General features: G+C 45.9%; 1 pseudogene; it reads right to left on the bottom strand.

Annotated features, from left to right (window-relative positions):
• LOC147082750 (uncharacterized) overlaps positions 1-9,614 on the bottom strand; it is a 109,912-nt pseudogene extending 100,298 nt beyond the window's left edge.
• Positions 9,615-16,882: the final 7,268 nt, after the last annotated feature.

Below are 16,882 nucleotides of genomic sequence, written 5' to 3'. Positions count from 1 at the left end.
TCACACTCAATTAAGGTGGGGAGGGGAAGCTGTTGTTTCCCATCCATGGACTGAATCATGAAGTTCCCAACTCTCCTACCCGTAGTCTCTGTTGTCCCTGCACAGGTTTTTAGTGTGTACGGAGCTGCGCTGGCCTTGACTTCAAAGAGATTGAAGAATTCTGTCTTCGCTAGAGACTTGTTACTTTGCTCATCAAGCACTGCGTACATTTTGATTGCCTTCTCCTTTCTCCCTGCAGGATATGCTTTAACCAAGCAGATTTTGGAGCATGAGCGTGGGCTGCTTGCATTTCCACAAACCTCTGTACACTTGGAGGTGACTGAGGAAGATGTGCTTTTGCTTTGCTCCCCGCTATCCTCTTTGTCAACCACAGCACTCTCAGTGGTTGAAGAAGGAGGACCTGGATGCAGGGCTGCGATGTGTTTTTCACTGTTGCACTCAAAGCACTTGATTGTCACCTTGCAGTCTTTTGCCATGTGCATAGTCGACCCACAACACCTGAAGCAGATGCGATTCTCTTTCAGGTATGATTTGCGCTCATCAATAGGCTTGTCTCTAAAGCTTCGACACTTTTTGAGTGGGTGGGGCTTCTTGTGTATTGGACACTGACGATCTGGGTCATCCACTTTATTCCCAGCAGAACTGGATTGGTTGACTGAGGGTTCGGCTGGAACATCTGTTTTGTGCACACTCACAGAGGCTTTATTGCTGTACTTTGTGGGTTTCTCTGTTCTCGAAGGAGCGTAACTGCTGGGGGTGGAGAAAGTGAAACTTGGATCATTCCTCACCTTTGCCTGTTGTTGGACGAACCTGGAGAAGAGAGAGAAGGGGGGATATACCACTCCATTGTCCTCCTTGTACTTGGATCCCTTAGCTATCCATTTCTCTTGAAGGTTGTAGGGGAGCTTTTCCACTATTGGGTTTACCCCACGAGCTGTATCCAAATACGAGAGGCCGGTCAGGTGACTTTCTCCCTTGGCACACTCCAGTTCGAGGAGAATGTCGCCCAGTTCTCGGAGCTCGACATTATCTTTGCTGGTTAGCTTCGGAAAGTCCTCAATCTTCTTGAGCAGTGCGTGTTCAATGACTTCTGGTGTCCCATAACAGTCTTCGAGACGTTGCCAAACCAGCTTGAGGCCTGCTGTGGGATTGTGGACGTGCGCTGAGCGAATTCTCTTCGCCTCTTCTGACGACTCAGTTCCGAGCCACTTTGTCATCAAGTCTAGTTCTTCTCTGGCTGACAGATTCAAGTCCTTGGTGGTACTCAGGGAGGACGCTTTCCATGACCAATAATTTTCAGGATGGTCATCAAATTCAAGAAGGCCTGAACTTAACAATTCTCGGCGGATAAGGTACCTAGCGAGCTCTTGTGCACCTTGTGGCTCGGGTGAGGACTGCTTGGCTGGATTGGCCGAGTGCTGTTGAGGTCTCTGCAGGTAAGCCTTACTTGTTTCTTCTCCTTTAAGCTCAGTGTCTCCAAAAACAGGCTGTTTGCTACTGTGGTGAGTAGCTGGTTCTGCGTCGAGATAGCTGGATGTTTCCTTGGAGAACAATTTGGAGTGTTGCTGGACATACTCACTTGTACGTTGCACTGGACTGAGGGGCTGTTCTAGAACATATGCTTCATGGCTGGGCTCCCCGCTTTCGTTCTCCTCACCTGCTTCATAAGCTGCGGCTTCAGCTTTAGCGGCAGCAGCAGCTCTCTGGTTTTGGAGAATGTGGAGACTGGCGTCGAGGTCAGCTCTCTGCTTCATCATCCTAGCATCGTTTTCAGCGAAGGACAATTGAGCCTGGGCAGCTTTTGCCTTGGCACATGCTTTGGCGGCTGCAGAAGCTGTCGATGACGACGGTCTGCTGGACCGCCGATATGATCTACAGGATGCTTTAGAGGACTGTGACATGGCATCGTTTGCTCGGAGAGGCTCATGCTTCTCGATTGGCTGGTCGACGTCCTCTATGGTATATTGTCTTCCTGAGCGTAGACTCATGGTAGCTGAGTGGTATCTTCTTGTGCTTGAGCCCGCTGTGCTGTTGTCTTTTACTTTTCTGCCCTCGCAGCGCGTTCCTATGCAGAGCTAGACAGATAGCTAACAACTTGATACCTTCCCATAAAAATCACAAGGCTTGACTTTTCTTGTAAAGATTTACTGAAGGATTCTTATTGTAAAACTGAAATACAACACAGAAATGGAAGCACACATTAGTATACAAGCGCATAACTGATATGCATACACAAATTTAGGTACGCCTGAGCAACACAGTACATTTGGCATGCAAATTACCAAACACGTGGAAACACAGCTTACTGTGAATATACATTTAGCAAACTGGAAGGCATTCTCTTTAAATTAGCCCTGTACATAGTGCATCAAAATACAGCTACTAGTTAACCAGCTAGACAGAGAGCGAGCACTTCACGGCTAGCTGTGTAAGTTTGCTTACAGAGAAAAGTTACAAACTAAACATTTTCTGCAACATACAGTGTACACTAATCATCTATAACATTCTCAAGTACTTACAGACAAATAATATCCAGGACTCAGGCATGGGAACAATACAACTTCCCAGAGCATGTGCCGCTGTAGGTCTGTAGTTTACTTTACTGCACTTACTGTGCTTTACAGCACTTTACTGCACTTTTACTGCAGTTGCTAGGTACCAAATAGCCACTAGGTGGCAGCACACAATGGGAATCGACCCAACTTACTCAAACCCCTGAATTAACTGGACAACTAACATAAATTGCTACCGAGAGACAGCACAGGGAGTGATAATTCAAGGGTCAGTAAGGATACATGGGGAGTGATAATTCAATGGTCAGTAAGGATACATGGGGATTGATAATGCAATGGTCAGTAAGAATACATGGGGAGTGATAATTCAATGGTCAGTAAGGATATCTGGGGACTGATAATGCAATGGCCAGTAAGAATACATGGGGAGTGATAGTTCAATGGTCAGTAAGGATACATGTGGACTGATAATTCAATGGTCAGTAAGGATATAGGGGGACTGATAATATAGAAACATAGAAGATAGGAGAAGGATTAGGCCATTCGGCCCCTCGAGCCTGCTCCGCCTTTCAATGAGATCATGGCTGATCATCCAAACTCAGTACCCTGTCCCTGCCTTCTCCTCATATCCCTTGATCCCTTTAGCCTTAAAAAATATATATAACTCCTTATTGAATATATTTAATGAATTGGCCTCAACTGCCTTCTGTGGTGGAGAATTCCACAGGTTCACCACACTCTGGGTGAAGAAATTCCCCCTCATCTCTGTCCTAAATGGCTTACCGTTTCACCTTAGACTGTGACCCCTGGTTCTGGACTCCCCCGACATCGGGAATATCCTTCCTGCATCTAGTCTGTCTAGTCCTGTTAGAATGTTATAAGTTTCAATGAGATCCCCTCTCATTCTTCTAAACTCCAGCGAGTATAAGCCCAATCGACCCAATCTCTCCTCATACGTCATTCCTGCCATCCCAGCTATCAGTCTGGTGAATCTTCGCTGCACTCCCTCCATGGCAAGAACATCCTCCCTCAGATAAGGCGACCAAAACTGCACACAATACTCAAGGTGTGGTCTCACCAATGCCCTGTGCAATTGCCGCAAGACATCTTTGTTCCTGTACTCGAACCCTCTCGCTACGAAGGCCAACACACAATTTGCCTTCTGAACCGCCTGCTGCACCTGCATGCTTACCTTCAGCGACTGGTGCACAAGGGCACCCAGCTCTCGTTGCACTTCCCCTTCTCCCAATCTATTGCCGTTCAGATAGTAAAATGCCTTCCTGTTTTTGCCACCAAAGTGGATAACCTCGCATTTATCCATATTATACTGCATCTGCCATGCATCTGCCCAATCACCCAACCTGTCCAAATCATACTCGAGTTTCTTGGCATCCTCCTCACAGCACACACGCCCACCCAGCTTTGTGTCATCTCCAAATGGAGTTATTACATCCAGTTCCTTCGTCTAGATCATTAAAATATATTGTGAATAGCTGGGGTCCTAGGACCGATCCCTGCGGTACCCCACTAGTCACTGCCTGCCACTCGGAAAAAGTCCCGTTTATTCCAACTCTTTGCTTTCTGTCTGCCAACCAATTCTCTATCCAAGTCAATACCTTGCCCCCAATCCCATGTGCCTTAACTTTACACGCTAATCTCTTATGCGGGACCTTATCAAAAGCCTTCTGAATGTCCAAATACACAACATCCACTGGTTCTTCCTGATCTATTCTACTAGTTACATCCTCAAAAAATTCCAGTAGATTATTCAAGCACAGTTTACCATTTGTAAATACAATGGTCAATGAGGATACATGGGGACTGATAACATAATGTTCAGTAAGGATACATGGGAATTGATAATAAAATGGTCAGTAAAGATACATGAGGACTGATAATGCAATGGTCAGTAAGGATAAATGGGGACTGATAATATAATGGGCAGTAAGGATACATGAGGACTGATAATACAGTGGTCAGTAAGGATACATGGGGACTGATAATACAATGGTCAGTAAGGATACATGGGGGCTGATAATACAGTGGTCAGTAAAGATACATGGTGGCTGTTAATACAATGGTCATTATGGATACATGGGCCTCGATTTTCATTTGGCCATGAGGCGGGCTTTTAGGCATGCGGGGGGTTAAAATTGCAAAACCTGGGGTTCGCGACCCCCGCTTGGTTCCTGCCACCACGCCATTTTAACCTCGGTGTGTCTGATTGACCTGAATCAGTCCCGCCTGCAACAGGCGGGAATGGTCTCTAGGGCCCTTAAACAGCACTGATTTGATTTTACTATCCCATTTTAACAGGCCGCTGCCTGTTTAACCCTTTTCCCATGTAAAACGCGCCTCACACACTTCTCCAGTGTGAGTTCCTGTGAGACCCCTCTCGCCACCCTCACTCAGCGCTTCCTCAACTGAGGCACCTACCAGAAGCATGGGAGGCCTTTTTTTACTTCCCCTCTTGGCATTAGAGGACTTCCAAACCCATTTGCGAAATGACACACGCCACAACTGCAGAAGTTGCCACCAGAATTTTTATGAAAAACATACAACTGATGTAATTTTTACAAAATACACAACATTTCACCCAAGTGACTACCCTTGTGACTATTTGTGCTTTATTTTCCTCTTACGCGTGCTCCTATGTAGTGGTTCCACTGTGGCTTCAGCAGATGTGGATGCCCCTTGCTCACTTTCCTGCTGCTCCTTTCTCAACACCTTTGGCGGGCATCCTCTGGGATGGTGAGCCTGTAAGGGCATGCCAGCAGTCTGCTGCTCCTGCGGCTGTGCAGGGGTTGAGAACTCTATCTCCATTGGGTTTGGACTGTGGCGGGGCTCTGACCGAGGGCTCTGCAGTGGCATGGAAGTGTGAGCGCTTGGAGAGGAGACCCCACTTCCTTGAGTTCTGCCACCAACCTCCCTCTCATGGGTCAGGTCCACCTCAGTGCCTGCAAGTGTCTTGAGAGCAGCTTGCTGCACATCAGTGGGGGGCATGGAGACCCGTATCTGCAACGGCAGTCCTACACAGAAGGACTTCCATGAAGGTCTGGTTTCTGTAGTGTCCGTGTGTTGATAAAGACACTGAAGACAGGAGTTGGTTCATAGGTGTTTACTAAGCAAAGTCTGGGGGGGGCTCTAACGGATATACACAATATACAGGCTTATATAGCCCAAGTGGCCATTACCAGCATTACAGCACACCTGGGGCTCTTAAAGGCACATACACTACAATTCCTCCCCTTTTAGCTAACCAGTACATCATATTTTAAGTAATTATTAATTACATGTTATAAGAAAAATAATATACACATTGCTGTAGTTAATTAATTATAAGTCAGTCTCTCAGGGGGCTTCCTGACTCAGTCCGGATAACACCTCGGGGCTGTAGTAGTTTCTGGTGGTGTAGTAGGTTCTTTTGGCAAGGCTGATTTGGCTTGAATGCCAGTGTCGGGTTCATCGGGTTCCAGTATCACCGGATTGGAGGTAGATATGGGTATCTCTACTTCATCGTTCGACGTATAGAGTTGTGGTGTAGGTTGTCCCTTTTTGGATGACTTTATGATTTGGTCAGCATGGCGCCTTATTATGCTTTCTCCGATGTCCACGGTATACATCAGTGGTCCTAGTCATGTGCAGATAGTTCCAGGCTGTCATTTCTCGGTACGGTAGTCCCGGGCCAAAACTTGTTGACCTATCTGGAAGGTTCTAGTTGGCCTTTCATTCATGCCTTGAAAGTGCCAGTTCTCCACGTCCCTTCTGATGTTGGGCTTGACCAAATCCAGCCGGCATCTTAGGTTTCTATTGAAGAACATCATGGCGGGAGTTTGGTTGGTAACCATATGTGTTGCATTCCTGTATGCGAATAAGAAGTTATCCACCTTGTGCTGAAGTTTTATGTCTTCATTACCCATGGCCTTTCTGGCCTTCTTGAAGGTCTGGACAAACCTTTCAGCCAATCCATTGATGGCAGGATGGTATGGGGCGGACGTGTATTGCTTAACCCCATTGGTTTTTAAGAACTTTCTGAATTCTTCGGACACAAATTGCGGTCCATTATCAGAACATATCTGTTCCGGCAGCCCATTCCTGGCAAATATGGTCCTTAATACTGTGATTTTTTTTCCGTGTTGGTGGAGGACATCTTTATTACCTCCAGCCACTTGGGGTGTGCATCAACTGCGACTAAGAACATTGAGTCCATAAATGGACCAGCAAAGTCGTTGTGCACCCTTTGCCAGGGAGATGAGGGCCACTCACATGGATGTGGAGGGGCTTGTGGTGGAGCGTTTTGGACCTTCTTGCATCCTAGGCAGCTCTTGGTCATTTCTTCGATGTCTCCATCGATACCTGACCACCATGCAAACGCCCTAGCTAGGTTCTTCATTTTCACTCCACCAAGATGCCCCTCGTGAAGCTCCTTTCGCACTTTATCCTGGAGTTTGGGTGGAATCACCACTCTGGATCCACACATCAAGGTTCCTCGGCACACTGACAGCTGTTCTCTTCTTTGCGAGAATGCTGGCAACAGTGGTTCGCCATGTGCTGGCCATCCCTTCACTGTTAAATCGTAGACCTGTGAGAGAGTCTGGTCATTTCTCGTCTCCCTTTCAATGGCAGAATTTGTTACTGGTCGACATTCCACAATGGTAGAGTGGAACATCTCTACTGGGTCTACTGTAGGTGCCTCTTCTAACATTGGCAACGGTAGGCGCGATAAACCGTCAGCATTCCCATGCTGTTTTGATCCTTTGTATTCTATGTTGTATTGGTGTGCCCCTAGAAAAAGGGACTACCTCTGTAGCCTTTTGCTGTCATAATGGGAACACCCTTTTTAGGGTTGAATATGGAGATGAGGGGTTTATGGTCAGTCAACAAGGTAAATTTTTGCCCGTGTAGGTAATGGTAGAATTTCTTCACTCCCCATACCAGGCTGAGTGCTTCCCTGTCGATTTGGGCATAGTTACGCTCAGCTGAGTTTAATGAGTGTGACGCAAAAGCTATCAGCTGTTCTGAGCCATCAGGGAATTTATGGGATAATACTGCTCCTATGCCGTAAGGGGATGCATCGCACGGCAGTCTGATTGGCAGTGATGGGTTGTAATGAGCCAAAACTTCTTCGGATGTGAATAAGTCTTTGCATTTATGGAAGGCACATTTACATTCTTCGTTCCATTTCCAAATCACTCCTGTTTGTAGCAGTTCATTAAGAGGGTGTAGAAGAGTTGATATGTTCGGTAAAAATTCATGGTAGTAATTTATTAATCCCAGGAACGACCTTAATTGTGAAACATTTTCAGGTGCTGGGGCTTATATGACCGCTTCAATTTTTTCAGGTGACTTATGCAACCCTTCATTATTAATTATGTGGTCACAATATGATATCTGATTTGGAAAAATTCGCACTTGGGGCGATTTGCTCGGAGGCCCCGTTCTTTTAACCTAGTGAGCACCTGCTCCAAATTGGCAAGGTGCTCGTTGTCATTTTCTCCTGTTACAAGGATGTCGTCTAGGTAGCATTGAGTCCCCGGAACCCCTTGCAGGACTTGCTCCATAGCTCTTTGCCAGATAGCTGGAGCTGATGCTACTCCAAAAACCAGTCGATTGTACTGGTACAGGCCTTTGTGTGTGTTTATCGTGAGATACTTTTTAGAGGCCCCCTCAACCTCCATCTGTAGATATGCCTGTGCCAAGTCAATTTTGGTGAAACGTTTCCCTCCGCATAGTGAGGCGAAAATATCTTCCATCCTCGGAAGAGGATACTGTACTGTGTGAAGGACCGGGTTTACAGTCACCTTGAAGTCTCCACAGATGCGAATTTTTCTCTGTTCTTCAGATTTATCATTATTCAATGCTTTTTTCATGACTGGAACGATGGGTGTTGCCCACTCGCTCCAATCTATTTTGGATAATACGCCTGCCTTTTCCAATTTCTCCAGCTCTGCCTCAACTGCTGGACGAATTGCGTATGGCACCGGTCTTGCCTTAAAAAATTGGGGAATTGCTGCATCTTCCACTTTTATTGAGGCGGTAATGCCTTTCAAGATTCCTAGTTTCTCCTGAAACACTTCTTTGGCGTTGGCCAAGATATCTTTTAATCGTTCAGGTATGATTTCATCATTGGTTTTTTTCTTACTGGTCACCGTCAGTGCCTGAATGGAGTGCCAGTCTAAACGTATCTTTCTGATCCATTCACATCCCAACAACAGTGGACCACCATCTTGTAGAATGTATAAATACAACTTTTGTATTCCTTTGCCGTTGTATACAACAGGCACCCTTATTTTTCCTTTGGGTTATACTTTCTGCCCCGTATATGTTTTTAAGATAATGGATGTGTCTTTTAGAGGTATATGCAAAAATATCCTCTCGTAATCCCGTCGATTTATTACGGTTAGAGCTGATCCTGTATCTAGCTCCATTTTAACTGGGGACCCCGCTATCATGAGGGTAACCCAAATGGTTTGGTAATCATCTTTGGCAAGTACATTATGTAATTTGAGACAGCTTAGTCTCTTGTTTTCGGAGTCACTATCGCACTTCTGCTCTTCGGAGCTACTGTCCATCATCATTTGTAACTTCCTGTACTTTCCTTTATTTATTTATTTTTTTCTATCCGTGGATTTATTGTATCCAGATTGGCATACCCGTGCAATGTGTCCAATTTTTCCGCATTGCCTGCATGCTTTGTCCTTGAACCAGCAGTCCTTCTGGTTATGGGTGGATCTGCCGCAGTGATAACATCTTTCGAAACCCTGTGTCATTTCATGGATGCCGAAGTCCTGTATCTTTTGTTGTATCTCTGCAGCTCCTCTTGCTGCTGCTTCGTATGATACAGCCATACTGAAAACTTTGTCCAATGTTAAATCTTTTTCAGAAAGCAGCCTTTTTTGTGTTCCTTCACTTAAGAGACCGGAAACGAATTTGTCTCGAAGCTAGTCCTGCCCCGAATTGGCAGTACTTTGATAGCTTTCTTAATTCGGTTAGGTAATCAGCGTTACTTTCATTCTTGTGTTGATTTCTGTTGAAGTATTTGAATCCTTCCGCTATCAGCAGCGGTGTTGTGTTTAAGTGCTTCTGCAGGGTAGCAACCATTTCTTTAAAATTCTTGTCCTTTGGTTTGGCTGGAGTGATTAAATTTCGTAACAGCCCATATGCCTTTGCGCCCATTAGGTTCAGCAGTACTGAAGCTTTTTTTTCATCTTCTATTCCATTTGCAGTGCAATATACCTCTACTCTTTCCATGTACGTGGTCCAATCCTTTATTTTGCTATCAAAAGCATCAATATTGCCAGACTTAGGCATTTCAGAAAAGATATGGCACTTCCCGCACTTTCCCGCCGCTGCTGCCGATGACAACGCTGTTTCCCGCGGTGCCCGTTCTTTTTTTTAAAATTTATTTACAGTTGGAGTCTCGTTCCTGCGGGACTTTCTCTCCAGGTCTGAACGTTGACCTGCTTGCCACGCCGGCCGTCTCCCGAGTGCTCCCTCCCAGTCCGTTATTGCTTGCCTCCGATTTCGCTGCCTGTCTCAGCTGCAGAGCCAGCCGCTGGAGCCCCAGCCTGACACCCAGGAAGGGTTAGCGCAGTACCTGACACCAGCTTGGCCCGCTGGTGAAACCACAGCTTCTCTCACTTTCTTAAGTCTTCTGGACGCCCGAGGAATCGATGTCCTTGAGGTGCTGCCAAATTGCAGGTAAGTCCGTTTCCACTTCGTCGCCACTGTAGTGTCCGTGTGTTGATAAAGACACTGAAGACAGGAGTTGGTTCATAGGTGTTTACTAAGCAAAGTTTTGGGGGGGTTCTAACGGATATACACAATATACAGGCTTATATAGCCCCAGTGGCCATTACCAGCATTACAGCACACCTGGGGCTCTTAAAGGCACATACACTACAGTTTCTCTGTTCAATAGATTCCCATCGCTCCTCAAGAGATATCATTCTATTCTGAACACTCACCATGTTTTCCATACCCTGGCGACTAACCTCCTCCATGAGCCCTCCTCTCCTCTACCGTACCCAGCCTCACCACACCAGCAATCATTTCCACGTAGGTAGCCATCCTCTCTGTGTTGATGCATTCATGCGCCACTGACTCCACAAAGGCTCTGCTCCTGTTCATTTGGACTCCTCCATTCACTCCACACTCGCAACGACCCCGGAGACAAAACCTGCCAGATACTCCTGCATCTGTGCATGGAGTTCCATCACCTCTGCTCTTACAGATGGATCCAGAGGCAGAGGGTCCACATGCAGCTGAGCCGAGCTGGCAGAGTCCTGCGCCCTCCGACGAGGAATCTCCACTGCTGTCCCTGTCTCCACAATCTGCTGATGCTCACTTGTGAGCTGTGATACACCAGTTGACAACTCTACTCTATGTCCCGAAGGTCCCACCGAGGTGTGAGTGTCTGTGCTGGTGCTGGGTGCGCTTATTCCTGCTGACGGTGCGCCCTCAGAGGTTGCAGATTCCTCTGAGGAGTCTGGCTGCTCAGGCTCTTCCTCCTGCACAGTGGGGACGGGGCTCTCTATGGTCCTGTGGGGGAGTCAAGGAAAAAGTTAGAGATGTGATGCCAAGGTTACATGCACATTGCATTTTGCAAATGATCATAAGTCCATATGATGTAGCTTCAGAATCATTATCAGCGACTCTTGCAATGCCAATGAGAGTGATGGAAAACTATTCTGTCACCAGCTTGCGGGGATGCTCCTGCCTATCCTTCCCAAATGTCCATATCTCGGTCAGCCCCGGCAATCTCCAGAACGCCTTCCTCCCAGGGGGTGAGCTGGGCTAATGAGGGCGGCCCTCCTTCTGTCCTGGCTCGCTCTCTCCTGTTCTGTGCTCTCTTTTCCTGCAATGAGGGAGACAAGTGGAGGTTGAGTGAGAATGAAGGAGTGAGTGCAGTGATTGCATAGCATGGATACTTAGAAGGAGACAAAGATGGAGTGAGGTTGCAATACCAAGGGCCCTCCCTGTATGCTGTCAGTTGTGTTCAAAGCATCAGAGTGAGAGGGAGTGTGAGGGCTGCATGGTGGCATAGTTCTGTGAGTGTGAGCATAGAGAGAGAGGGAATGGGTAAGGTTGCATGAATGTGAGTGTCTAGTGGGATGTGCAGGAAGAGATTGCAAAAGCTGAGTGCTGGTGAGGAAAGGTAATGGGGATCAGATTGAGAGTGGTGGAAACATCAGACAGTACTTATATTTCCAGTGCAAAGAAAGTCATGGAATCTTTTCCTGCACTGCAACCACATTCTTTGTGTGAGCCCCAAGCAGTTGATTTGGTTTGCCACCTCTAGCCACACAGCCTTGGTCTGGCAGGGAGGCCACTTCCTCCCTGAAGAAGGGAAGAGGACCTCCCTGTGGGTCCTAGCACCATCCAATAATGCCTGTAGTGAAGCCTCATCAAACTTGGGCACAGATCTGGCCCCCCCGCTGGCGGTTCCTCCTGCCGGCTCCTGTGCCATCTTAATGGCAGAACAATTAAATATACATTTTGGTTCTGTCCTCACAAAGGAGGACACAAATAACCTCCCAGAGATGTCGGGGAACATAGGGTCTGATGAAGGGGAGGAACTGAAAGAAATCAGTATTTGTAAGGAAATGGTGTTAAGGAAATTGATGGGACTGAAGGTCGATAAATCCCCAGGGCCTGATAATCTACATCCTAGGGTACTTAAGGAAGTGGCCCTAGAAATAGTAGATGCATTGCTGATCATATTCCAACATTCGATGGAATCTGGAACAGTACCCATGGATTGGAGGGTAGCTAATGTTACCCCACTATTCAAAAAAGGTGGTAGGGAGAAAATGGGGAATTACAGACTGGTAAGCCGGACATCGGTAGTGGGGAAAAAGCTATAGAGTCCATTATAAAGGATGGTGTGGAGATGCCGGAGTTGGACTGGGGCGGGCGAATGTAAGAAATCACACAACACCAGGTTATAGTCCAACAGCTTTATTTGAAATCACAAGCTTTCGGAGCGCTGCTCCTTCTTCACCTGAAAAGGAGCAGCGCTCCGAAAGCTTGTGATTTCAAATAAAGCTGTTGGACTATAACCTGGTGTTGTGTGATTTCTTACATTATAAAGGATGTAATAGCTGAGCACTTGGAAAACAGTGACAGGATCGGACAAAGTCAACATGGATTTACAAAAGGTAAATCGTGCTTGACTAATCTACTGGAAATTTTTGAGGATGTAACTGGTAAAATAGATAAGGGAGAACCAGTGGATGTGGTATATTTGGACTTTCAGAAGGCTTTCGATAAGGTCCCGCATAAGAGGTTAGCATGTAAAGTTAAGGCACATGGGATTGGGGGCAAGGTATTGACTTGGATAGAGAACTGGTTGGCAGACAGAAAGCAAAGAGTTGGAATAAACGGGACTTTTTCCGAGTGGCAGGCAGTGACTAGTGGAGTACCGCAGGGATTGGACCTTGGACCCAAGCTATTCACAATATATATTAATGATCTGGATGATGGAACTAGATGTAATATCTCCAAATTTGCAGACGACACATAGCTGGGTGGGCGTGTGTGTTGTGAGGAGGATACCGAGAAACTCCAGTATGAATTGGGCAGGTTGGGTGGTTGGGCAGAAGCATGGCAGATGCAATATAACGTGGATAAATGTGAGGTTATACACTTTGGTGGCAAAAACAGGAAGATAGATTATTATCTGAATGGGAATAGATTGGGAGAAGGGGAAGTGCAACGAGACCTGGGTATCCTTGTGCACCAGTCGCTGAAGGTAAGCATGCAGGTGCAGCAGGCGGTTAGGAAGGCAAATGTTATTTTGGCCTTCGTAGCGAGAGGCTTTGAGTACAGGAACAAGGATGTCTTGCTGCTGTTGTACAGGGCCTTGGTGAGACCACATCTTGGGTATTGTGTGCAGTTTTGGTCGCCTTACCTGAGGTAGGATGTTCTTGCCATGGAACAAGTTCAGCGAAGATTCACCAGGCTGATAACTGGGATGGCAGGTATGACGTATGAGGAGAAATTGGGTCGATTGGGCTTGTACTCGCTGTAGTTTAGAAGAATGAGAGGGGATCTCAATTAAACTTATAAAATTCTGACAGGACTGGACAGACTAGATGCAGGAAGGATGCTCCTGATGGTCGGGGAGTCCAGAACCAGGGGTCACAGTCTAAGGGTAAACGGTATGCCATTTAGGACAGAAATGAGGAGGAATTTCTTCACCCAGAGTGTGGTGAACCTGTGGAATTCTCTACCACAGAAGGCAGTAGAGGCCAATTCATTAAATATATTCAAGAAGGAGTTGGATATATTTCTTAAGGCTAAAGGGATCAAGGGGTATGGGGAGAAAGCAGGGACCGGGTACTGAATTTGGATCAGCCATGATCACATTGAATGGCGGAGCAGGCTTGAGCGGCCGAATGGCCTACTCCTGCTCCTAAATTCTATGTTACCTATGTTAATGTTGAAGGTTGGAAGCTTGCAGAAGAAGCAAGGCTTGCTGTGGACCTTAAGAGCAGCAGCAATAATGACGTCAAGTTCTGCGACTTTTTGACTGGAAATATTGAATTGCCAAGGCTTCCCACACGCTGGAAATCAATTGGCCAATTGTGGTAAATTTGTATCAATCTCACAGACCCATTTGCAATCGTGATGGAATCACTAAATTAGGGGAAACCACCAATTCCCCGCACCTGAATTAAAATTGACCCTATGGTGTTAAATGACGATCAGACCATTCAAATGCGGTCCATGCAAGTCACGTATAACGGATATCCTTCTGTCTGTAATACCACGGGACATTATTAATTATGTAGATGCGCTCGTGCAGAAAATACCAGGGAACGCTTTTAGAACATGCCAGTGCACGAATCGTTCCTATAATAACAGCCGTGGTTTCCTCGGTGCAATATTCTGTTTTCAACTTCTGGCAACAAATGGCCACAAATTGATCGAAGGTGAAAGCGACCGTTAACAAGACAGAACTGTCTCTTGATGCATGAATTAAAGTAATGCTGAGACTGCATCCGGGAGTAATGGACAGGAAGCTACCTGGAAAATAAATAATAGGAATCCGGTTTAATATCAAAGCAGTGATAATGACCAGGAGTTCCGTCACCGCCATGGACACCAGGTATCGAGTGATACATCTGGAGAGACCGGACTTACCTCGGGGCAGGATCACAATCGCCACGAAATTAACTGTAAGAAAGAAAGACTTGCACTTAATTAGCGCATCACCGGACGTCCCACAGCGCTTTACAGACAATGAAGTGCTTTTGGAAGTGCAGTTACTGATGTCAGTAAATTGGGATGTTTGTGTCATTGGTTCTGTATGGTTACAAGACACTAAATTGGGATTGTTTTTGTCTCTGGTACAGTCAGATCAGCAGCCCCAATCAACGGTGGGTTTGTTGCCCACGACTACGCCTCTATGCCAGCTTGTGAGTCTCATATTTACACTAATTTATTGCTGGGTAATATTTTATACGTATACATTTTTTGACAAATTTGTACTTGGTGTTAGGGTGAAACTGCCAAATCTGCAATTACTATTCATCCCTATTGGTCATGCCGACACGAAGAGTCATTTGTTAATGTAGGACTGGAGTACATGTAGGCCAGACCAGGTCGAGTGGGAGGTTCCCTTCTCTGTCTCACATTACAACAATGTAGCAGCTTTCATGCCTATTCTAATGGGAAATAGAGGAATGGCAGAGTCTCTAAGCAATTATTTTGTATCGGTCTTCACGATAGAAGGCACTAAAAAGTTCCCAATAATAATAGATAATCAAGGTGCTTTAGGGAGGGAGGAACCTAAAACAATGTCTATCACTGGAAAAAAAAGTAATAAGTAATGAGAAAAAGCAAACTAATGGGGCTAAAGCCCGACAAGTCCCCTGGACCAGATGGCCTGCATCCCAGGGACTTAAAATAAGTGGCTGCAGAGATCGCTGCAGAGATAGTGGATGCGTTTGTTATAATCTACGAAAATTCCCTGGCTTCTGGAGAGGCCCCAGCAGATTGGAAAACCGGAAATGTTACGCCACTATTCAAGAAAGGAGGGATACAGAAGCAGGAAACTATAGGCTAGTTAGCCTACCATCTGTCATTGGGAAAATGCTGGAATCCATTTTAAGGAGGTAATAGCAGTACATTTAGAAAATCATAAGTCAATCAAGCAGAGGCAACATGGTTTTATGAAAGGGAAATCGTGTCTGACAAATTTTCTAGAGTTCTTTGAGGATGTAACAAACAGGATGGATAAAGGGGAACCAGTTGATGTAGTGTATTTGGATTTCCAGAAGGCATTCGATAAGGTGCCACATAAAAGGTTACTGCACAAGATAAGAGCACACCGGGTTAATGGTAATATATTGTCATGGATAGGGGATTGGCTAATTAACAGAAAACAGAGAGTCGGGATAAATGGGTCATCTTCTGGTTGGCAATCAGTAACTAGTGGGGTGCAACAGCGATCAGTGCTGGGGCCTCAACTATTTACAATCTATATTAATGACTTGGATGAAGGGACCGAGGGTACTGTAGCCAAATTTGCTGATGATACAAAGATAGGTGGGTTAGCAAGTTGTGAGGAGGACACAAAAAGTCTGCAAAGGGTTATAGATAGGTTATATGAATGGGCAAACATTTGGCAGATGGAGTATAATGTGGGGAAATGTGAGTTTATCCACTTTGGAAGGAATAATGAAAAAGCAAATTATTATTTAAACGGAGTGAGACTACTAAATGATGCAGTACAAAGGGATCTGGGGGTCCTAGTATATGAAACACAGAAAGTTACCTTGCAGGTACAGCAAGTAATTCGGAAGGCTAATGGAATGTTGGCATTTATTGCAAGGGGTTGGAGTATAAAAGTAGGGAAGTTTTGATGCAACTTTAAAGGGCGCTGGTGAGACCACACCTGGAGTACTGGTCTCCATAACTAAGGAAGGATATACTTGCATTGGAAGAAATGCAGAGAAGGTTCACTAGGTTGATTCCTGGGATGAAGGGGTTGATGTATGACAGAAGATTGTGCAGGTTGGGTCTATACTCATTGGAGGTTAGAAGAATGAGAAGTGATCTTATTGAAACATAAGATTCTGTGGGGCATGGACAGGCTGGACGCTGAGAGGATGTTTCCCCTAGTGGGGGTATCTAGAGCTAGGAGGCACAGCATCAGAATAAGGGGTCGCCCATTTAAGACGGAGATTAGGAGGAATTTCTTCTCTCAGAGGGTTGTGAATCTTTGGAATTCTCTACCCCAGAGAGCTGTGGAAGCGGAGTCATTGAATATATTCAAGGCGGAGACTGACAGACTTTTGAACTACAAGGAAGTCAAGGGGTATGGGGGGAGAGTAGGAAGATTGGATCAGCCATGTTCTTAT

Source organism: Somniosus microcephalus, unplaced genomic scaffold (assembly GCF_052327205.1).
Source record: "Somniosus microcephalus isolate GS21.2 unplaced genomic scaffold, FLI_Smic_1.0 scaffold114, whole genome shotgun sequence".
NCBI classification, from domain to species: Eukaryota; Metazoa; Chordata; class Chondrichthyes; order Squaliformes; family Somniosidae; genus Somniosus; species Somniosus microcephalus.
The sequence above is the reverse complement of the archived record's forward strand: the minus strand, read 5'-3'. Positions and strand labels throughout refer to the sequence as shown.